The sequence below is a fragment of the Macaca fascicularis genome, chromosome 14 (assembly GCF_037993035.2).
Source record: "Macaca fascicularis isolate 582-1 chromosome 14, T2T-MFA8v1.1".
Classification (NCBI taxonomy): domain Eukaryota; kingdom Metazoa; phylum Chordata; class Mammalia; order Primates; family Cercopithecidae; genus Macaca; species Macaca fascicularis.
This window is the reverse complement of record NC_088388.1, coordinates 97,579,604-97,604,518: the sequence shown is the minus strand read 5'-3', so window position 1 is coordinate 97,604,518 and position 24,915 is coordinate 97,579,604.

Sequence of the window (24,915 nt, the reverse complement as noted above, 5' to 3'; positions counted from 1 at the left end):
GGGAGTCATATATTATTACGTAGACTGAAAGATTTGAACTCTATGTTCCCTGATTTGCATCCAGTGTTTAGTTCATTAACCCAAGCTATATTTTTGGGAGTAGGCATCACGGGCACCTTACTCCAACAAGTCACTAGTTTCTAAATGGAATGAAAAGTGAGGCTAGAAACTAATTGTGTGAGAGTGGAAAGATTACTTCCAACAATACCAGAAGAGTGTCTCATAAAGTAACAGTAGAAAACTAAGCACCATTTCTATGGCTACCAATTATTCTCTGTTGATTTGGATTCGGTAGGGGCTTAAGTATATCAAGACTAAATTAATAATAACAAGCACAAATTTGAGAGTTTGTGAGAAGGTACAGAAGATTTCCTGGTAGGAATTTTAAATTCAAAACAGACTACATGTTAATCATAGGCTGTCACCACAGAAGGTCACCATGAGTTTCTCAGAAATGACTGTAATATGACATTACATCAGATAATTCATCAAAGTCTAAATAATGGTGAACAAACTTGAGACTTCAGCTAGTGTCTCACAGTTGATCAAACTAGAAAATGTTGAACCATGCTTAGATCAATGTACCTGAGAATTTTATCTAAAACTACAGTACCCTTATTACTTTGTCATGATAGATAAACTTGGCAGGCTGACATTAGTTATCTTCAAGCCTAATTAGCACATATTTTCTCTCTTATCTAAGTATCTCCTTCACAAAAAGAAGAGAGCTTCAAAATCTTGTATGACAGTAATGGCACAAAGGAGGGAAAGGGGTTAGGAAAAGAGACATAATGTAGCATATTTTCTTCCATGTTATTGAAATTAAATAGAGTATTTTATGTTAAAATGTTAATGGCAGTGATATTCTCATTGTTGCTTGGTGAGCATAGAGTAAGTCTGAGTATATATTAAATGACTTTAAAGCTTCTTTATAGGATTCTGGCTGTAAAAAATAATAGTAATGGAAATAACACTTCTGCCAAAGACAATGATTCCCTCTTGAGAAGGTAAGACAAACAAACAAAAATTATTAAAGAAACTGGGGGATATTTGACCTTTGAAAGAAGGAAGCAACTATGACTGAGTACCAAGATACACATTTACACAATATCTCTTAGAACACTCTCCAGTTCTTGTGGTGGCATTTCAAATAGAGCTCAGAAAGAAAGCCTCATCCTTACCTGTTTGAGAAGTAAATGAACAGAGTTCAGGGCTGTCTGACCAGCTAAAAATTAAAGGGGAAATCCCAGAACAGAGAACCAGTGAAGGAGAGTTTCAAAATCTTATATGACAATAATAGCACAAAAGAGGGTCTAGAAACATCTATATTGGATGGATTATTCTTTTGCATATTACAAAAATTAAGTAGACAAGGTGCTTTATGTTAAAATGTTTATTGCAGTCCCACAGGAAGCCAGTGGCAAAATAACTCATAAACATAGTAACAGAAAAAAAGAATTAAAATGCTATGCTAGAGAATCCCTTTTTAATGCAAAAGGAGGCAGTAATGGAGAAATGTGAACACAAAATAAATAGGATATATGTAAAACAGGTACAAAAATGTCAGATATAAATCCTACTGATTCAGTAATTATAACAACTACTGAATAATTACATATTGGTGAAATATTTCAATCAAAACCAGAAATTTTCAGAATAGAATTAAAAAAAAAAAAAAAAATGGCCCAACTGCATGCACTGTAAAAAAGACAGAGATATACTATAGATTCAGAGAAACAAATGAGATAGAAGAAAGAGGATGATAAAGATTGATACCAATTCTTCACAGATTCTTCCAAAAAATAGCAGAGAAGAGAGCACTTCCCATTTCATTTTTGAGTCTCTGATGCAATAACCAGGAAAATATGTATAAGAAATGATAACTAAAGACCAATATTCATTTTGAATATAAATGTGAAATATTAGTAGCATAAATAAAAAGCATTACACATCATAACTAAGTAGGATTTATCCCAGAAATGCTAAGTTTAACATATAAAAGTCAATTCAATACATGATACATAATATTAAAAAGAAAAAAGAACAAAATTACATTATCATGTTGATTGGAAGAGAAAAAAAGTTTGATAACATTTCATACCCCTCTCATGACTTAAATGTTTAAAAACACTTAACAAGCAATAGAAATGAACTTCTTCCAATTGATAAAGCATATTTATAGAATTTAGCAGCTAGCATTGCATTTGGTGGTGAAACACGGAAAGCATTCCCTCTGAGATTAGGAAAAACACAAGGATTTCTATTTTTATTACTTCTGTTCAACATACTACAGGACCTAGAAAATGTAATTAAGCAAGAAAAAAAAAAGGTACTTATGATGATAAAGAACATGAATCTATCTCTATTTGAATATGCTATTTTGCATATAGAAAATCCTAAGTAACATACACACACACACACACACACACACACACACCTGGAAAATAAATGAATTCAGTGAAGTTGTAGAATTCAAGATTAATATACAGAAATCCACTCTTTGTCTATGTGCCACTAATAAATGAAACATGAGTGAAATTAATAAAACAATGACCTTGCAATAATATATGTATCCCCCAAAATTCATATTTTGAACCCTAAATTCCCAATAACATGATTTAAGAGGTAAGGCCTTTGGGAGGTAATTAAGTTATGAGAACTGAGCTCTCAGAAATGGGATTAACGCCTTCATAAAAAGAGGAGACACAGGATCTCTCACTCTGTTCTTCACCGTGTGAGGTTACAATGAGAAATGGCCTTCCACAAACCAGAAAGAGGGCTCTCACCAGAATCAACTATGCTGATATTCTGATCTCTGACTTCCCAGCCTCTAGAAATGTAAGAAATAAATTACCATTGTTTAAGTCGATGATACTCTGTTATAGTGACCTAGACTAACTGAGACTCCAAACAGTGCAAGATTTGTGCCCAGAAACAAGATAAGAGTTGACAGCAATTAAAGAAGACCTAAATAAGTGGTAAGGTATTTTATAGTCACAAATTATTTAGGAGAACACTCAATATTTTTAATATGGAAACACTTTTCAGATTAATCCACAGTTTCAATGTGATCCCTAAAACACAACTTTTAAATAAATATTGACAAATTAAATCTTAAATAAATATGAAAATGCAGACCAATGATAACTTGAATAAGAAGAAGAAAGTCATAGGACTCTTATCTCTCTTTTGAAATTTACTACAAAACTACAGTATGCAAATCAAGATATTGTGGTAGTAGTACTGGTATACATATAAACATACAGATCAATGGAATATAATTGAGTTCAGAAGTAAACCATTATGTTTATGGTCAATTGATAATTGGCATGCATGCCAGGGCTACTCAGTAGGGGAAAGAATAGTGTTTTCAACTAATGGTTCTGGAGAAAATCAGCATCAACATGGAAAAGTGTGGTAGAGGATCCCCACCTCACATCATATACAAAAATTAACTCAAAATGCATCCTAGACCTAAATATAAGAACTAAAACTATTACACTCTTGGAAGAAAACATAACAGTGAATATTCATGACCCTGGTTTGTCAATGGTCTTTGATATAAAAGCAAAAGCACAAAAGCCAATAGAAAAGCTAAATAAATTACTTTCGGAAATATTAAAAGAGGACTTTGGAAAGAAGACTTTGGAATGTCATAATAAGTGAGACGAATAATTATCTACAATTCTTCAGAAATACACTATAAAATATCTTGAAAGACTAATCTATGGTCCTTTTATTAACTTTCTTTCCTTACCTACTTTCTTTAACTTATTCTAATTAATCCTTTTCAAGCCTTTTACTCCAGTTTTTCTTTCCTCTGTTACCATCAACAATTTATATTGTTAAAGTCAATAGCCCTTTTCTCATTTATTATCTTGGTTGACTTGACAGCAACTTTCAATAACTTTAATGCTCCCTGCCTATGTATTGAAAGATTTTTAGTCTGGGCTTGAGTAATGCCGCACTCTTTAAATCCTAACTGAATCACAGGATACTTCTTAGTTCTTTTGTAGACCCGCCTCCTTATATACCTCTCTAAATATGTAAAGACAGAAGCTGAGTCCTAGTTTTTCACTTCAGGATTAGAGGGAATATTTGCTTTCCTGCTTAAAAAATTTTCAGAACATATCGCCAGTCAGTTTTTTATACTGCTTAAAACACTAACCTTACCTAGGCCCAGGGAACCCTCTGCCAGGTCCCATCTCTACCAAGAAGGTCCTTTTGTGAAAATCTGTAATAATATTTTTGTAAGTCTATCAAGATGCAATCTACTGAGGATTTTTTTCTTTTCTTTCTTTCTTTCTTTTTTTTTTTTTGTTTGTTTGAGACTGAGTCTTGCTCTGTCACCCAGGCTGGACTGCGATGGCGTGATCTCGGCTCACTGCAAGCTTCACCTCCTGGGTTCACGTCATTCTCCTGCTTCAGCCTCCCAAGTTGCTGGGATTACAGGCACCTGTCACCATGCCTGGCTAATATTTTGTATTTTTAGTAGAGACAGGGTTTCACTGTGTTAGCCAGGATGGTCTAGATCTCCTGACCCGCCTCGGCCTCCCAAAGTGCTGGGATTACAGGTGTGAGCCACCGCGCCCAGCCCTACTTTTAGTTCTTTAAGGAATCTCCACACTTTTCCATAGTGGTTGTACTAGTTTACATTCCCATTAGCAGTGTAGAAGTGTTTCCTGTTCACCACATCCATGCCAACAACCATTATTTTTTGATTTTTTGATTATGGACATTCTTGCAGGAATAAGGTGGTATTGTATTGTGGTTTTGATTTTCATTTCCCTGATCATTACTGATGCTGAGGATTTTTCATATGTTTGTTGGCCATTTGTATATCTTATTTTGAGAATTTTCTATTCTTGTGCTTAACCCACTTTTTGATGGGCTTTTTATTTGCTTGATACTTTATTTGAGTTCATTGTAGATTCTGGATATTAGTCCTTTGTCAGATGTATAGATTGTGAATATTTTCTCCCATTCTATGGGTTGTCTGTTTATTTTGCTGACTGTTCCTTTTGATGTGCAAAAGCTCTCTTAGTTTAATTAAGTGCCAGCTATTTATCTTTGTTTTTACTGCATTTGCTTTTGAGTTCTTGATCATAAAATCTTTGCCTAAGCCAATGTCTGGAAAGATTTTTTTCAATGTTATCTTCTAGTATTTTTATAGTTTCAGGTCTTAGATTTAAGTCCTTGATCCATCTTGAGTTGATTTTGTATAAAGTGAGAGATGAGAAACCAATTTCATTCTCCTGCATGTGGCTTGCCAATTATTTCAGCACCATTTGTTGATTATGGTGTCTTTTCCCCATTTTATGTTTTTTTTGCTTTGTCAAAGATCAGTTGGTTGTAAGTATTTGGTTTTATTTCTGGGTTCGCTATTCTGTTCTATTGATCTCTGTCCCTGTTTTTATACTAGTACCATGCTGTTTGGTGACTATGGCCTTATACTATAGTTGGAAATCTGGTAATGTGATGCCTCCAGATTTGTTCTTTTTGCTTAGTCTTGCTTTGGCTATGTAGGCTTTTTTTTTTTTTTTTCTGTGGTCCCATATGAATTTTAGGATTGTTTTTTCTAATTCTGTGAAGAATGATGGTGGTATTTTGGTAGAAACTGCATTGAATTTGTAGATTGCTTTTGGCAGTATGGTCATTTTCACAATATCGATTCTACCCATCCATGAGCATAGGATGTGTTTCCATTTATTTGTGTCATCTATGATTTATTTCAGTAGTGTTTTGTAGTTTTCCTTGTAGAGGTCTTTCAACTCCTTGGTTAGGTATATTCCTAAATATTTTATTTTACTTTTTTGCAGCTATTGTAAAAGGGATTGAGTTCTTGATTTGATTCTCAGCTTGGTCGCTTTGGTGTATAGCAGAGCTACTAATTTCTATATGTTAATTTTGTATCTAGAAACTTTACTGAATTCTTTTGTCAGTTCTAGGAGCTTTCTGGAGGAGTCTTTAGGTTTTCTAGGAAAACAATCATATAGTCAGCAAACAGTGACATTTTGACTTCCTCTTTACCAATTAGAATTCCCTTTATTTCTTTCTCTTCTGAATGCTCTGGCTAAGACTTACAGTACTATGTTGAAGAGGAGTTGTGAGAGTGGGTATCCTTTTCTTGTTTAGTTCTCAGAGGGAATGCTTTCAACCTTTCCCTATTCAGTATTATGTTGGCTGTGGATTTGTCACAGATGGCTTTTATTACATTGAGTTATGTCCCTCGTATGCCGATTTTGCTGAGAGTTTTAATTATAAAGTGAAGTTGGATTTTGTTGAATGCTTTTTCTGCATCTATTGAGATGATCACGCGATTTTTGTTTTTAATTCTGTTTATGTGGTGTATCACATTTTTTGACTTGTGTATGTTAAACCACCCCTGCATCCCTGGTATAAAACCCACTTGATCATGATGGATTTTTTGATATGTTGTTGGATTTGGTTAACTAGTATTTTTTTAAGGATTTTAACATCTATGTTCATCAGAAATATTGGTCTGTAGTTTTCTTTTTCAGTTATGTCCTTTCCTGGTTTTCATATTAAGGTGATACTGGCTTCACAGAATGATTTAAGGAGAGTTCCCTCTTTCTCTATCTTGTGGAATAGTGTCAATAGGATTGGTATCAATTTTTTTTTTTAATGTTTGGTAGAGTTCTGCTGTGAATCCGTCTGGTCCCGGACTTGTTTTTGTTGTTAATTTTTTTATTATCATTTCAATCTCACTGCTTGCTATTCGTCTGTTCAGGGTATCTAGTTCTTTCTGATTTAAACTACGATGGTTTTATCTTCCCAGGAATTTATCCATCTCTTCTGTTTTCTAGTTTATGTGCACAAAGGTGTTCACAGTAGCCTTAAATGATCTTTTGTATTTCTGTGTCAGTTTTAATATCTCCCGTTTCATTTCTAATTGAGCTAATTTGGATTTTCTGTCTCCTTTTCCCAATTAATCCTGCTAATGATCTATCAATTTTATCTTTTCAAAGAACCAGCTTTTTCATTTATATTTTGTGTTTGTTTGTTTGTTTCAATTTCTTTTAATTCTGCTCTCAACTTCATTATTTCCTTTCTTCTGCTAGGTTTAGGTTTGGTTTGTTCTTGTTTTTCTAATTCCTTGAGGTGTGACCTTAGATTGCCTGTTTGTGCTTTTTCAGATTTTTTAATGTAAGCGTTTAGGGCTATGAACCTTCATCTTAGCTCTGCCTTTGCTGTATCCCAGAGGTTTTCATAAGTTATATCACTATCGTTATTCAGTTTAAAGAATTTTTAAATTTCTATCTTGATTTCAGTTTTGACCCAATGATCATTCAGGAGCAGGTTATTTACTTTCCATGTATTTGCATGGTTTTGCAGGTTCCTTTTGGAGTTGATAGTGTTTTATTCTACTGTGGTCTGAGAGAGTGCTTGATATAATTTTAATTTTCTTAAATTCATTAAGGCTCGTTTTGTAGCCTATCATATGGTCTATCTTGGAGAAAGTTCCACGTACTGTTGTGTAGAATGTATATTCTGCGGCTATTGGGTGGAATGTTCTGCATGTATTTGTTAAGTCCAGTTGTTCCAGGGTATAGTTTACATCCATTGTTTCTTTTTGATTTTTTGTCTTGATGACCTGTCTAGTGCTGTCAGTGGAAGCAATACTGAAGTCCACCCCATTATCGTGTTGCTGTGTATCTTATTTCTTAGGTCTATTAGTAATTGTTTTATAAATGTGGGAGCTCCAGTGTTAGGTACATATATATTTAGGATTATAATATTTTCCTGATGAACAAGGCCTTTTATCATTATATAATGTCCCTTTTTGTATTTTTATTAATTGCTGTTGCTTTAATGTTTCTTTTGTCTAATATAAGAACAGCTACTTCTGCTCACTTTTGGTGCCCATTTGCATGGAATGTCTTTTTCCACCTCTTTCCCTTAAGTTTATAGGAGTCCTTATGTGTTAGGTGAGTATCTTGAAGGCAGCAGATAGTTGTTTGGTGAATTCTTATGCATTTTGCAATTCTGTATCTTTTAAGTGGAGCATTTAGTCCACTTACATTCAACGTTAGTATTGAGATGTGAGGTACCATTCCATTCATCATGCTATTTGTTTCCTGTATACCTTGTTTTTGTGTTTTTTGGGATTTTTAAGTTGTATTTGTATTTTATAGGTCCTGTGAGATGTATGCTTTAAAGAGATTCAGTATTGATGTGTTTCCAGGATTTGTTTCAAGATTTAGAGCTCCTTTTAGCAGTTCTCATAGTGCTGGCTTGGTAGAGGCAAATTCTCTCAGCATTTGTTTGTCTGAAAAAGACTATATCTTTCCTTCATTTATGAAGCTTAGTTTTGCTAGATAAAAAATGTTTGGCTGATAATTATTTTGTTTGAGGAGGATGAAGATAGGGCCCCAATCTCTTCTAGCTTATACAATTTCTGCTGAGAAATCTGCTGTTAATCTGATAAGTTTTCTCTTATAGGTTGCCTAGTGCTTTTGCCTCACAGCTCTTAAAATATCTTCCTTCATCTTAACTTTATTTTTTTATTTTTTATTTTTTATTTTTTTGAGATGGAGTCTCGCTCTGTCATTCAGGCTGGAGTGCAGTGGTGCAATCTCTGCTCACTGCAAGCTCCGTCTCCCGGGTTCACACCATTCTCCTGCCTCAGCCTCCTGAGTAGCTGGCACTACAGGCGCCCGCCACTGCGCTCGGCTAGTTTTTTGTATTTTTAGTGAAGACGGGGTTTCACTGTGTTAGCCAGGATGGTCTCAATCTCCTGACCTCGTGATCTGTCTGCCTAGGCCTCCCAAAGTGCTGGGATTACAGGTGTGAGCCACCGCGCCCAGCCTCATCTTAACTTTAGATAACCTGATAACAGTGTGTCCAGGTGACGATTGTTTTGCAATTAATTTCTCAGGTGTTTTTTGAACTTCTGGTTTTTGGATGTCTAGGTCTCTAGCTGGACCAGGGGAGTTTTCCTCAATTATTCCCCCAAATATGTTTTCAAAATTTTTAGATTTCTCTTTTTCCTCAGGACTACCAATTATTCTGAGGTTTGGTCATTTAACATAATCCCAGAGTTTTTGGACGCTTTGTTCTTATTTTCTTATTCTTTTTCTTTGCCTTTGTTCGATTGGGTTGATACAAAGACCTTGTCTTTGATCTCTGAAGTTCTTTCTTCTGCTGGTTCGATTCCATTGCTGAGACATTCCAGAGCATTTTTTATTTCTATAAGTGTGACCATTTTTCCCTGAAGTTTTGATTGTTTTTTATGTATGCTATATATTTCATTGAATGTTTCTCCCTTCACTTCCCACATCTTTTTTTTTTTTTTTTTTTTCAATTTCCTTAGATTGGGCTTTGCCCTCCCCTGGTGCCTCCCTGATTACCTTAATGACTAAACTTCTGAATTCTTTTCGGGTAAATCAGGGATTTCTTCTTGGTTTGGAGCCATTGCTAGTGAGCTAGTGTAATTTTGGGGGGGTGTTAAATAATCTTGTTGTGTTATATTACCAGAGGTAGGCTCTGTCAGAGGGAAGGTCTAGGGCTCAAGGCTGTTGTTCAGGTTCTTTTGTCTTATGGGGTGTTCCCTTGATGTAGTACTCTCTCCCTTTTCCTAGGGATGTGGCTTCCTGAGGGTCAAGTTGTAATGATTGTTATCTCTCTTCTGGATTTAGCTACCCAGCAAGTCTACCAGGCTCCAGGCTGGTACTGGAGGTTGTCTATAGAGTCCTGTGATTTAAATCATCTGTGGTTCTCTCAGCCGTGGATACCAGCACCTGCTCCAATAGAGGTGGCAGGGGGGTAAGATGGACTCTGCGAGGGTCATTGGCTTGGATTGCTTAATGCACTATTTTTGTGCTGGTTGGCCTCCTGAAGGGAGGTGGCGCTTTCAAGACAGCATCAACTGTGACAGTATGGGGAAGACCAGGCAGTGGGCAGGGCCCTAGAACTCCCAAGAATATATGTCCTTTGTCTTCAGTTACCAGAGTGGATAGGGAAGGACCAAGAGGGGCAGGGCTAGGCATGTCTGACCTCGGACTTTCCTTGGGCAGATCTTGCTGTGGCTGCTGTGGGGGATGGGGATGAGGTTCCCAGGTCAATGGAGTCATGTTACTAGGAGAATTAAGACTGTCTTTGCTGTGTCATGCAGGTTGTCAGGGAAGTGGGATACAGCTGGCAGTCACAGGCCTCACTCAGCTCCCATGCAATCTGAAGGGCCAGTCTCACTCCCACCATGTCCCCCAAGACAGCAGTAAGTCTGTTTCCAGACAGTGGCTGAGCAGGGCTGAGAACTTGCACCAGGCTACCCTCCTCCCAGCTGTGAAAGCACTTAGGACTTTCCTTCTTCCCCGGCCTGTGGAGTCTGCATATCAGATTCAGGCCCTCCCCAGAGTTCTGGCCAGGAGACTTCTCAACCAGTTCAAATAGTTAACAAAGTTCAGCTGGAGGTTTCTTTCTCCCTGTGGCCTTTCTCAGTGCCTCTGGCTGTCCTCCCCAAGGACCCCTGTGAGGCAGGGCAGAAATGGCTTGCTAGGGGACCCAGCACACCCACAGGGCTTTTCCCATTGCTTCCTCTACCCTTGTATTTCACTCTGTTCTCTAAATTGACTTAGCTCCAGGTAAGGTCAGAATCATCTCCCATAATCTAGGTGTTCAGGTTCCCCAGTGGGGGTGTGTGTTCCAGGGTGGATGAGTTCCCTTTCCTGCCTCCATAGGTTGGGCATTCACAGTATTTGGTGTATCTCCTGAGTCCTGCAGGAGCAATTCGCTTTCTTCAGAGGATCTGTGGGTTCTCTTGGTTTTCCTAATGTATTCCTGCAGTTGTTCTGGAGCAAAAGTTCATGATGCAAGCCTCCACACGCTGCTCTGTCTTGTCTGAGTGGGAGCTGCAATCTAGTCCTGCCTCCCATCCACCATGATGATTCCCTCTCTCCTGAGGTTATTGAAATTGAGATTAATAAACCCATTCAAATATTAGCAGTATGTTAGAATATGTACACTGAGAGAGAATATGACAACACAATACCAATCTTCCCATACTTGGGGTTAAAAGCATAATGTATACGGTGATATTTTAACATCTGTGCATATTATGGTTATTTCCAGTATAAGTTAGTTAATTGCATTAAGTATTTCTGTTTTCATTACTGATACAGTGTATGGAGAGTATGAAGCATAATAAAATACAGGCTTACTTATACTTTGTCCCCAAAATTTATTTTTCTAGGTTATCAATATCCTTATAGCCTCAATGAAGTTGAGTTTAAAATATAAAACAATAAGAACAAATGGTCTCTTCTCAGCATATGTTAAAAAAAAAGCATTTTTTAAAAATTTTAATGGTTTAATTTAAGGTTATACAATCCTACCATTGTTTATACCTTATATTGCAAATTGATGTACTAGATCTCTGTTGCTGTCAGGTCTTCTTAAGCTGAATTTCTTTATATAAATTAAGTGGATTCTACATTCAACTCAGACATCACATGTAGATATTGACTAAGCTTCATTTGTTTCCCAATAAGCACACAAAAATAAATATGGATGAATAAGTTGATCAGTTTGAATGAATAATATCCTTAATTAAATCTTGGCTCATTTTCACATAAGTGGTTAGGATTTGATGTTATATGTGCAGGTGATTTTTATAGAGGCTCAATTTGTTTTATTAAGTTTGACAAAGAAAAGAGTTCTGTTTTGGCCATTTGTATTCAATATGAAAAATGTTCAATATATTTAATAAATAACTTTACCAAACAGACCTAGATCAATTAAAAACATCACATTGTGTGAGAATAAATCCCACAAAGAATATAAAAAATATTTATAATGCGACATTACTTTCAATGTAGAAACCATCACTGAGTAAAATATACATTATATTTCATAATACAAAATTTTTCTTAAAACTATTCACTTAATAGTATGCTTAATTTTATGATCATATTTAGGTAAATTTTCATCTATGTGACTGTGTACTTTAATTTGGAACAATAGAAACTAAGCTATTAAATGCATTTGACTAGTACCACATCTAATTGATTAAATGAGTTTGAATTTCAAAATTAGTGATTTAACTGGCCTTTTTTTTTTTTTTTTTTTTTTTTACAATTTCATTCTGGTCTTTTTAAGAAACCATCTGTGTAGGTATGTACAAGAGTCATTATATTTAGTCTAACATTAAATTTTCTTTTTTCTTTTTCTTTTTTTTTTTAATTTTCCAATACTGTAGTCAAGACCAAGAGAAGTTATGTAACTTGCCCAAGTTACAATACTGGTTAATAGCTGAAAGGAGATCAGAATTCAAGACCTTTGCCATAATGTTTGGTTATCCTTCAGTTGTGCTAGTCTTCTATCTTTTTGCCTTACAACCAGTCTGTTAAGTTGAAAGAATTCTCCAAAATATACCTACATAAGATGCTCTCTAAAGTACTGTCTAATTGCTATTATTGGCATTACCATTTTAAATATGGTGGATCTTTGGGCTTTATGGATAATAAAATGAAGTGTGAGAAGTTCTATCACACAGACTCTTAGAATATTTTATTTATTCATGAAGCTTATTGTGTTATGAGAACTAGCTTAGGTATACAACTTACCAAATTTAAGGGGGTGTATTTTGAACCATGTAAGTGCGAGAAGTCATCAGTCCCACTGTGAATGGTAAAATCTATTTATCTAAGAGTATTATTTTGTTTAGAGAGATATCCCATGATCCCTACAACTTTAGTCTCAAATTTGGAGAAGCTGTGAAAGTATTACCCAGTCTTCTCACTATAAGCCTTAAATATCTTATTACAGTCAGAAATACATCTGTATACCACAGGTGTTGTCTTCCTCTTATTCTTCACCAATAGGTCAGATAAATAACAGAAGTGTGTAATTATACATATTAACTGTTTAAAGATTTTTCAAAACAAACGCTATTGATTTCAAGGTGGTTTAACAGATACCAAAATAACAAAATTTCCTATTTCTGAAGACAATGGAAATGTCTCAAGAAAGTCAGCCACAACACTGTCATCATAGTAACCTACAAAGTCTCTCTGATGTGATAGTTGCTCATCTTTCCACACCCGCTTTCCACTACACTGCAGCTTTCTCACCCAGCTCCAGCCACAAGGTCTCTTTTTAGCTCCTGAGAAGCGTCTCATTTTTCCTATCTTAGAACATTCTATTTTCTTCTCCTTGCCTTTCACATGGCTAAATCCTGCTCATCTATTGAATAGCAGCTTAAATGTCACTTTTACAGAAAGTCTAAATTAAACCTTCTTGTTATTATATTTCATATTACATGCATGTTTTATTAGTGGAATTTGCACATATGTTTTTATTAATTTACTCATGGCAAAAGATAAAATTTTGACAAATTTTAAGACACTGACTTTTTTGTTTGTGATTCATGAATTGGGCAGCATCTCATTTTATAAAATAGAATAGGTGCTCTGTTAAACTAAGCGGAGAAAGTGGGCATTATAGGTAAAGGAAGAGATGAAGAAAGTGGAAAAACAGGACAAAAAGTGGATTGGTCATTTCAGAGCTACTTTCCTCATAGAGTTAAAAATGAGGGGACTTTCTTATGATGCTGGATCAATTAAACTGGGCCCTTTTCAACTGGTTGCTGCAAATCTCCTGTTTTTAGGAAAAGCCTGGCTTCTTTTACAGTTGTTTGATTGGCCAGGCACAGTGGCTCAAGATTGTAATCCCAGCACTATGGGAGGCCAAGGCGGGTGGATCATGAGGTCAGGAGTTAAAGACCAGCCTGGCCAACACAATGAAACTCTGTCTCTACTAAAAATACAAAAAAATTAGCCAGGCATGGTGGTAGGCACCTGTGATCTCAGCTACTTGGGAGGCTGAGGCGGGAGAATTGCTTGAACCTGGGAGGTGGAGGTTGCAGTGAGCCAAGATTGTGCCACTGCATTCCAGCCTGGGCGACAGAGCTAGACTCAGTCTCAAATAAATAAATAAATAAATAAATAAATAAATAAATAAATAAATAAGGTTGTTTGATTATGTGGTACCTAGCATGACTGACTCCATTCGGGTTTTCCTGGTCTGTTGGAGCCTAGTGCAAGTGCTTAGTCCAAAACAATCACCTCCTATAAATTATACTTAACATTCATAAAAATTATTTAACATTTGTCTTTTTCACAGACTATAAGTACTAAGATGGCTTGAGATAGATATCTTTACCATTCATATGAAGATTTTACACTTGGTAGCATACACTCAATTTTTGCTGTTCTGTGAAATGAAACATGACTATACCCAATAATGGATTTTGAAATGTGTATCTCTGTTACTTCTCCCTCTAACTTCTAAAATTTCCCCAATGCCTTGACTCCAGTCCACCTGCTTAGTAAAACAATGTTATGTCGTTTGTCCAAATACATGCCAAATCTCATACCAAAGTGTGTCCTCTGAAATAAGCCACTTCACACACTAAAAAACACTTAACAATTAGATGATTCCTATTTGTGTTTGTTTACTTATACTTTAATTATACATTATATTTTAAAAAAGGAAGTATATGAATAATTTGTGAGTAGTTTATAGTATGAAAATACATTCTCTTTTGTTTCCTACATTTGCTATGTCAAGGTTCAATTTATTTGATTAATTCTATTAATCAAATAAACTATATAAAATTGAAGAGTTTATGAATCTAGGTACGAACAGATGCCCAGTAATAAATTAACATGTCATCTTCCGGAAAATTTTAATCCACACTGATTATCTCTAAAAAAGACAATGGAATATTTAGTGTTATAGCAATACACTAGAAATGAAAGACACAGGCGGGGCGTGGCAGCTCACGCCTGTAATCCCAGCACTTTGGGAGGCCGAGGTAGGTGGATCACCACCTGCAGTCAGGAGTTCAAGACCAACCTGACCACCATGGAGAAACGCTGTCTCTACTAACAATACAAAAACATTTCCTGGGTGTGGTGGTGTGTGCCTGTAATCCCAGCTACTCTGGAGGCTGCTGCAGGATAATTACTTGAACCTGGGAGGCGGAGGTTGCAGTGAGCCGAGATCGCGACATTGCAATCCAGCCTAGGTGACAAGAGAAACTCCAACTCAAAAAAAAAAAAAAAAAAAGAAAGAAAGAAAGAAAGAAAAGATGCAAAATTTTACTTTCATTAAACCTAGGTTTATTGTTAAAAGCAGCTAATTTTGCTGCAAGACAAGGTAAGAAAGCAAGTTGCTTACAGACTAGAACAGGTACAAAATGGAATTTGCTTCTGTCCTTTTTTTGAAGTGAGACAAAGTTTCCAGATTTTCCTTCTTTAAAATATATTTTTCATAAAATTAGAGAAGTTTTTCAAACACTTTTCAAAAACATGAAAGAAAAGTTATTTGCCATCTTCATCAGAAAACAGTCTTGATTTAGGATGAGGAAATATAATTAGCGATTCCATTCATCAGTATTTCCTATCCTTTTAAAAAAGGTAGTGTCCTTAATTCTACAAAAAGATATTGTCTTTAATTCTACAAAATATGCAAGGTCTGTAGAGTAGACATCCACAATGATGTGTGGATCCTCCTTTTGAATTTCTTTTAATTTGTAAGGTCTTTATTATGCTGTCTAAGATGAAATAAAAGGATATTTAATGTAAACATTATTACCTGTCAAAAACCATGCAGTGTTTCTTTTGATTTATGCAAAATATTTGTCAAAAAATGTTTGTCCAAGATAAAATAAATAAGAGAAGGGGAAAGGAGAGGTAAGCAACTATCAAACCAAATATATAGTAAGTTTAAGACAACTAGAGTGTAATCAAAACAGGACATTGAATCCTATTTACTTTTTTTCAATATAGCTTCCTTCATTTCTAATTATCTCTTTCTTCCCAGGTATTTTTACCTGGTAACTGAAAGCTAGGCTGTTAGATTTCTCTCTTTCTCATCAGACATTGGGTAATATAGTTCTTGTTGGTTTAAGGCTGCCACGATATTTCCCCCTGGGGAGAAGATACCATTTTCAACCCAGAAGGTTAGCAGAATGTGAAATCATTTTTGATTACTGTTCCTCTATTTCATCCTGGTTCACTTAGTATAGGATATTGTATTTGTGAATTACCTGTCATCCAAGGCTTCCTGGTGTGTTTATAATGGCAAATGAACTATAAGCTAAGAATTTTCTATAATGTGAATGTAAAGCTGTTTATTATGTGATCCACAATGATTGCATTGGTATATTAGCTAAGAAAGGAATTGTGTATATTAAGTCATTTTACAATCACATTATTTTTGCTATGCCATCCCCTTATCCACTCCAAACAAAAAGTAAAGTAAGAATACAGATTATATTCATTGGTAATTCAGATAAGATCCTCAACGTTACATAAAATTATTGGCCTTAAGGTGGTAGAAAAGTAGACTAAAACTATCCATTTTCAGTTTATTTTAGCTGTACAGATAACTTATTAATAGAAGAAAAGTAAACAATTAGAGAATCTTAGAGAATCTCTTATTGTAACTGATTCCTACAGGTGACTTAAAATTTTTAATAATTTCCATTTTAGTAATTATTGAAAGAAAGCCAAATTATATTAGTTTCTGTTTCATCTGGTTATATGTGAAACATCAGAATTGCAGCCTATTAAAACACCATTTCGTTCTCCAGAGATTAGAATCTTGATATCTCAAAGGGTAAATTTAGCCCTTTGTATATATTCACGGTAAAGTAATACTGAGAGCTAATTTAGCATTACTGTGTTATAGCAATCAAAATATCCCCTGTATTTTTAACATTATAAGCAACAAAAGTCATTTTTATATATAAAATGAATAGAAAACTAATCAAATGAATAGAAAACTATGACAGAGAAGAACACGAAAATTATTTGAACATCTCCAATATTTTACAAGTCAAAGTATATGTGGTCTAAAGAGGAAATAATCATGTATATTCTCCAGACTTCCAGACTTTAAGTACTTGTCTGATATATTTTCATTTTTTGAAGAACAAATTCCTTTCTCTCTCTCTTTTTTCCCCTTCCTCCATTCCTTCTTTCCTCCCTTCCTGTCTTTCTCCCTTTCTTCCTTTTTTCCTCTTTTCACAGGCAGATGAGAAATAGATATGCAACAACCTAGTGTAATGATATATGTATGATTAACATTGAAGTGATTATATTGTGTATATATGATGAATATTGAAGTGATTTTATATATAAAGAAACTATAAACAACTGAAGATATAGCAGACTGAAGCCTAACCTAGATATGTTACATCCCATTGAAAAATAAAAATGTATTCAATTTAAAGCACAGCTCCATATCATTATATTAAAAACCTCTTTACTGCCTCATTTCACTGAGTAAATCTAATAGCTAAGCAAGAATAAAACCTTCTCTCCTTAAACTGGCATCTTTATTCCCTTGAGTCTCAAATTCTATTTGCTCCTCTGAAGGATTTTATTTTATTTATTTATTTTTTGAGACCAAGTCTCACTCTTGTTCCCCAGGCTAGAGTGCAATGGCGCGATCTCAGCTCACTGCAACCTCCACCTCCCGGGTTCAAGCAATTCCCCCTGGAGGATTTTAATAGTTAAAATACGTATTTCCTTTCTTTGATTCTCTCAGACAAATTTCCTATTTGGTATTTCACTCAGTTTTAATAAAACAGAGATTAAATTGTGAGTTTTGTTTTTCCTTGTTCTGTTATGCAGCCAAGTAAACTCTCAGATCTTCAGTTATACGACTGCAATATTGCAATTAATCCCCTTTTCAAAGGCAGGATGATAGTCAATTCTCCATAAGAAAATATGAACTAAAGAATGACATTCATGTTTATCATTGCAAAACTGCAAGTCAAGAATATCTAATTTTTCTGTACAAAGTAATAAGTATTTTAATTCTCCACATTTATATTCCTCAGTTAAAAAAAAATGGAGAAAATAATCTCTGGGCCCTGTCCTTTTCTTGTGAGTTGGCACAAATTTGCTTAGGTAGATATTAACAGTGTGATTGGAATTTCTGTGTTGTTAAGAGATTAGCAAGTTAGCTTTCTTTGGTATGTATTGGTTTGATTAGGTTTGGGATAGGGGAAAGTGCCCATTCTCTTAAGTGCTGTTATCAGTTAATTGTAATATTCAAGAATATTAGGAGTTAAAGATGAACTTGTAAAATAATAGAAAAAAATTGAAACAACATATTTTCTAATATGATAGCAATTCTTACTCTAGCTGTAAAATTTACAATTTTTTTTTAATTTTTTATCAATTGAAGTAATGCATTTTACACTTATTTAGGACTACCCTACTATATGGCAGGCAAAGTGCTAATGTCATCAGCTCTGGAAGCATAGGAGAGAGGAAGACGGAAATCCAAATCAATGACTGTGAACAGTATGGTAATTGCTTGATAGAAATATGTAAAGAATGCTAAGAAAATATATTACGGAGGATAAATGAAACCAGACTGATCTTTTTTTTTTTTTTTTTAGAGGGACTCGCTCTGTCACCCAGGCTGGAGTGCAGTGGTGCAGTGGTGCAATCTCTGCTCACTGCAACCTCCGCCTCCCAGGTTCAAGCGATTTCTCTGACTCAGCCTCCCGAGTAGCTGGGATTACAGGTGCCTGCCGCCACGCCTGACTAACTTTTTGTATTTTTAGTAGAGACAAGGTTTCACCGTATTAGCCAGGATGGTCTCGATCTCCTGACCTCGTGATCCGCCTGCCTCAGCTTCTCAAAGTACTGGGATTACAGGCGTGAGCCACCGTGCCCAGCCAGGCTAATCTCTTAAGTGTCCAGCTAGTAGTTAAATTTTGCCTTGGTTTTAGGCCTGAGGAAATAACATATGTATTTGGGACAACATGACATCTGTAGAATTTACTGGTATTAAAAGTAATGGCAAAACCACAATTACTTTTACACCAACCTAATATTTCCATATGACTGGACTAGAGGGGGTGGATGGGATTCATGAAAAATGTGACTAGAATGAGAGAGTGGAGCCAAAATATATAGGACCAAGTGTGCTTGGTAGGCAGTATTTTATTTATTCTAAACACACCAAGAAGATCACCATTAATGAATTTTACACTGGGAAGTGATTAAATGAGGTTTATTTTGTTTCCCCAGGAAATTATTTTGCTATTTGGGCATTTAAGGATATTCTAGGATATGGACAAGACACATGAAGTAACATAAATGGTATACAAACCAATTATTATAGAAGAAATTAATAGCAAGCCTTATTGTATCTCCCAAATTGCCAAATTCACAAACCTATGTGATTTTATAAGTGAATATGAACAAACTCTCAAAATTACACAATTTCAATACCATTTAAAATGTTTTAGTAAAGAGAACAAGGAAATATTTCAAAGATCTGTCCTTAACAAAGGCTGGGATGTTATTAACAAAATGTGACAAAACCAGCATTAAAAAACAACTAAAAATATATACTCATGTATGTATTCAAATTTATTTTAAATAGCAGAAAAAATCTGGTAGTATATCCATATCATGACTTATATAACTCATTCTAGATTTGTAAGAACACTAGAATATTAGAAAGTCTATAAGTATAAATCATTAATAATAAGTCACAGAAGAAAAAGAAAATGTTATCTCCATAGTTGCAGAAAGGCATTTCATTATATTCAATAGCCATTAGTACAAAAAACTTACACAAACACATACACAAAAACAAAGACAAAAATAGCAGCTACCAAAAATACTGGCAAAATAATCATAAATGAAGATATGGAAACTGCTGTATCACAATGACTGTGTGTATGCGTGTATAAATAAAAAGCCATCAGTATTACTGACTGCTGAAATTTTAGAAGAACTTCCATTAAGTCAGGATGTAACTATCACATTATTATTTGATATTTTTCTAACTGATGCAGTTGGGAATGCAAAGGGAAGCAGAAAGCAAGCTAATCAATGTTCATCAGAAGAAAATTAATAAGTTAATTGTGAAATACCCATACAAAGTACTGTTAGTCAGCTTTGCAGTAATGAGATAAGAGGAATGAAATAAGTTTATATGTGGTATTATGAGATGATCCATATGGTAAGTGCAAATAGCAATAACTATTATAGAAGAATATGTATAAGCTCTTATTTCTGTAAAAAGATATATATATATGTTTATATGCTTATACATACATACAATTTTGGGATGATATACACACACCTGTAAATGAACAGACCAGTGTCCTTTCTCTTTGCTTTTGGTAATGGGATTATGGTTACTTTTTGTTATGTACCGTGTTTTCTTTCTGGTATGTATGTATGTATGTATTTATTTATTTATTGTGAGACAGAGTCTCTGTCACCCAGGCTGGAGTGCAGTGGCACTAGCTAGGCTCACTGCAAGCTGTAAGCTGCAAGCTCTGCCTCCCAGGTTCATGTCATTCTCCTGCCTCAGCCTCCCCAGTAGCTGGGACTATATGTTCCTGCCACCATGCCCAGCTAATTTTTTTTTTGTATTTTTAGTAGAGATGGGGTTTCACCGTGTTAGCCAGGATGGCCTTGATCTCCTGACCTTGAGATCTGCCTGCCTTGGCCTCCCAAAGTGCTGGGATTACAGGCATGAGTCACCGCACACGGCCTTGGTTTTTATTAACCATAAGCATGAATAATCCTTTTTAAAGAGGTTACTTTAAAAATCTATAGAAATTATGTTCCTTAATTTTTAAAAATTATTTTCATATTTAAAAATTGATCTCTTTAAACCAATCAAATCACAAACTCCCTGTTCCATATTTATCCTCTTTCACAACACAGCTAATTTTGATTTTTTAGTATCTATTTTTAAAAATAATATTTTAGTTATTGTAGTTTAAAATTAGTGCTACATCTCTTATTTCCTACTTCTATGGAAAGATATTGAGTCATAAGACTTGACGACTAAACTTTTAGAAGAACTATTCTATAAAAAGTTAATCACAAATAGTTCAAAGTGAAGTCAATTAAACTTTTAAAGGCGTGGTCTACAGTAGCAATACTGGTTTACAAATGAAGGGGTGTACATCATTGCTTCTAAACATTAGTATGAGTATGGCCTTTAATGGTCTCTAATAAAATAGGTTAATTCTATTTCTGCTTTAGCTTAGGGCAAAACTCTTCTCTCATTATACAGGATACGAAATCTGAAAACAAAGTAGATCCATGGATATTTCATTTAAGATTTGTGAATTGGAGGATGTTTTTGAACGGGTTGTTTCTGATGAGATAGAAAGGCAAAGATGATAAAAAAAGAAATAAGTTACTTAAAACTAAAATAAAGTGAATAATTGAACATTAGCCATTGAAATTAGCATAGGCTTCTCTCCAGATTGTGAGGCTAAAAGAAATAATCTTCATTCACAAATCATCTTGAAGGCTTAAGTCCATATGGACTTTTAAGTATAAATAATCCAGATTGATTTACACTGAATGAAGACATTTTTAACTCTTTATTTTTTTATATGGTTTTATATGACACCTTTCACTTCCTTTATACTGAAACAGTAAAAGGAGTCAGATAATCTCTTAAAACAACTTACTCCAAAATCATCAACATGAGACATGTGAGGTGTTAATCTGGAACACAGACAAACTGAGGTGATGCAGGAGGAATTTTAGTATTGTCCTGATAACCCAAGATTAAGAGGAATCTTGAAGACAGAAAGCTTTGTAAATAAGCTGCTGTTTCTTTCTTCAATTGCCTCTGATTTTAAAGTCTACTAATATACATGTCAATGGAATGAAATAGAGAATCTAGATTCAAATAATTTTCAGTAAATGGGAAGTATTCTTACCGTAATTATAACTGATATCTTGAGCTCTAAACAAATTATTTATTTTATTGGCTTTGGCTTCTGTAACCTCTCATTGATTCTTAACATTATTTTTACTTTTTGAGGATGCAGATTCAGTAATTTAAGTAAGGTTTTATTTTTGTTATTTTCTTAATCTCTATTTGCTTGCTTTTTAAATAGTGACAGTCAAATACATCCAGCAAATTACCTAGTATTTATAAATTTTTATTTGTTATTTTACTAGAAAGTTCTTAAACATAATTTTCATAAAGTCATTACACAATTTTAGCTAGATATATACTTTGCAAAATTATGTATTAATATATTTGTTTATCTTTATGTTTTCACAGTAAATAATTTCCCTTACTAAAATAATATCACTAACAGATATCTACTCACATTATTTTTTACCTTTGCTCCAGTGCCATTTTATTACTTTGTAAAACTGACGAAGTAAATTTTTTTTTCTATGACATATGAGGTCTTGCCAATTTGCTTTTTCTGTGACATTCTCCTAGCACATTGTGCATCAACTTATCGATTAAAAAGCCTAAGCATTTATTAAATAAGAGAAGCGAATTAGTTGATAATAGAAATAAAGTAGAAACTATCTCATCTACATGAGTCTATGTAGATATGAATAACAAGGAATAAAGAATAATTATTAAGGTAGTTTTAAATATAAAATGTTGCTATAATTCATTTATTTCTTATATATAAATCCATTCATTATTTGTACACATAACTGCTGTGCTTACAAGTCTTGCCTTTAACTCCTCCAAGTAATAAAGAATAAGTAAAATAATGAGTAATAAAAGAGTAAGTAGAAGACTTTGCAGCCTCAGATATTCATGGCCCACACATGTGAGCATTATTTCTTTAGTATAATCTATCAATTTCAAACAGGTGTTTAAAATTAAAAGCTGTGCGTTAGGTTGAATATTATGTTAAAAAAAAAAACAAAAAAAACTTAAAATACCACGTGCTTCTTGATGGGTTTACCAAGAAAATAGTCTAGTGATTCACAAGCTTTAGAATGTGGGGCTGGTTAAAAACATAGATGATAAAAGTTCAGTGGTAAAGTCAGATTTATTATGGATTGCAAGAATCTGCATTTTCACTAGTACCACATTTCCATCTAATGTGTTATTACAGAAATACTAACCTAGGGATTTTTCTCAAATTTATCTCATGTAGTAATTGCTTTTTTACACTGCCCAAAGATAAAGAGGCACGGAAGACCTATTCTCACGAACCAGATTCACGGTAAACAACCGAACAAAATGCCTATTAATTAATAATAAGAAGCAACTGCCAAACAGGTTACAATGTTTGTGTTGTCTTTAAAGAATATTCCTCCTAGGAAACTAAATTATTTCATGTGACTATATTTCTTGGAATATGGAATTACACACGGGGGAGAGGTTTATTTGATCACATAGATTTAAGAAATTGTAAATGGATGATTTACTCATCTGCACTACAGGAGTTATCAAAATACAAAATTTAGGTATGAATTCCAGAGTATCTTGTTGAAATGTAGATTTTGATTCTACAGATGTTGGGTGGGCTTTCAATTTCTGAATGTTTAACAAGCTCTCAGGTGATATAGATTCTGATGTGGCTGGTCCAAGGACCACATCTGAAGGAACAAAGCACTAGTAAGCCCCTGGAAAATCAAAGATTCTAGTTAGCTGGTCAATATACTTTTCTCAAGTTTCCGGTTTTTGCCTAATAAACATTTCCAAGAAAAAATACATTTCAATTAAATATGTAAAAAAAAATTACATATACATATAACTGATATATACATATATGTGTATCAATGCTCTTTCGAGAATATTCTTTGGGAATAGGTAAGCTAAATAAATACATGCAATTATTGAATTTCATAGACTATATATATTCTGATACTTAGTATGTTTATTAATCTTTTCTTTCTTTCCCAGCAACCTTTAGATGAACTTATTATTAGTCTATATACTGACTAAACTCCATGTATTTCTTTGAAAATTCATTGATTCCTTCAACAATAACAAACTATCATTTATGTGCAAGACATTGCCAGTTTATATGAAACTACGAAGACTATTAAATTTGGACTACTAGTAAGAGTTTTAAAATTAAGTTTGGAAAAACCCCAAACAAGATAGAGTAGGATTAGTTCTTTAATACAAATACGGATCAAGTGCAAACTAGGTCTTATTAACCCCATGTTATAAATAGAGAATTAAAAACTCATAGAGATTAAGCTACTTGTTTACATTCATATAAATGGCAGAGCTAAGAATCTAAACCACAACTATCTTAACGCAAATTCTAACAACATGTCATCATATATGAAGTTGTAGGAAAAACTATTCAGAGTGAAGATGAGAATGAGTAATTGTTACTATAATGGATCCATTACTCAATGCGCAAAACAAGTCAATAGGCTGAGTAACCAAGTTACAGCAAAGAAACAGGTTCAATCATAGGGCCACTGAACAAGGAAACAAGATAAAACCTAAAATCCATCTCCCTAGGAGTTTAATCACTAAACTAAAGGGAAAAGTCAAGTTGGGAACCGCTCTGGGCAAACCTGCCTCCATTCTTTTCAAAGTCATACCTCTGTTTACTGAGATAAATGCATATCTGATTGGCTCCTTTGAAGAGGCTAATCAGAAACTCAGAAGAATGCAACCATTTGTATCTTACCTACTTAAGAACTGGAAGCCCCTCCCCACTTGAGTTGTTCCACCTTTGCCTCGAGTTGTCCCTCCTTTCTGGAGGGAACCAACGTTCCTCTTACATATTGATTGATGTCTCATGTCTCCTTAAAATGTAAAAAAACTAAAATGTGCTCTGACTACCTTCGGCACATGTCATCAGGAACCCCTGAGGCTGTCATGAACACACATCCTCAACCTTGGAAAAATAAACTTTCTAAATTAACTGAGACCTGTCTCAGATATTCAAGATTCACACAGGTATACGGATATCTGACTTTTTATTTGTGTTTAATATCATCTTTTTGAGAGATGGCTAGATTGTTACACAGCTATAAATCATAGATTGCTATATAACATCCATTATATAAATATACCATATTTTATGTATCCATTATACTGAGATAGTCAGTTTTGTTGTTTTCAGATTTTTCTATTAACTAAAATGCTTCTGTG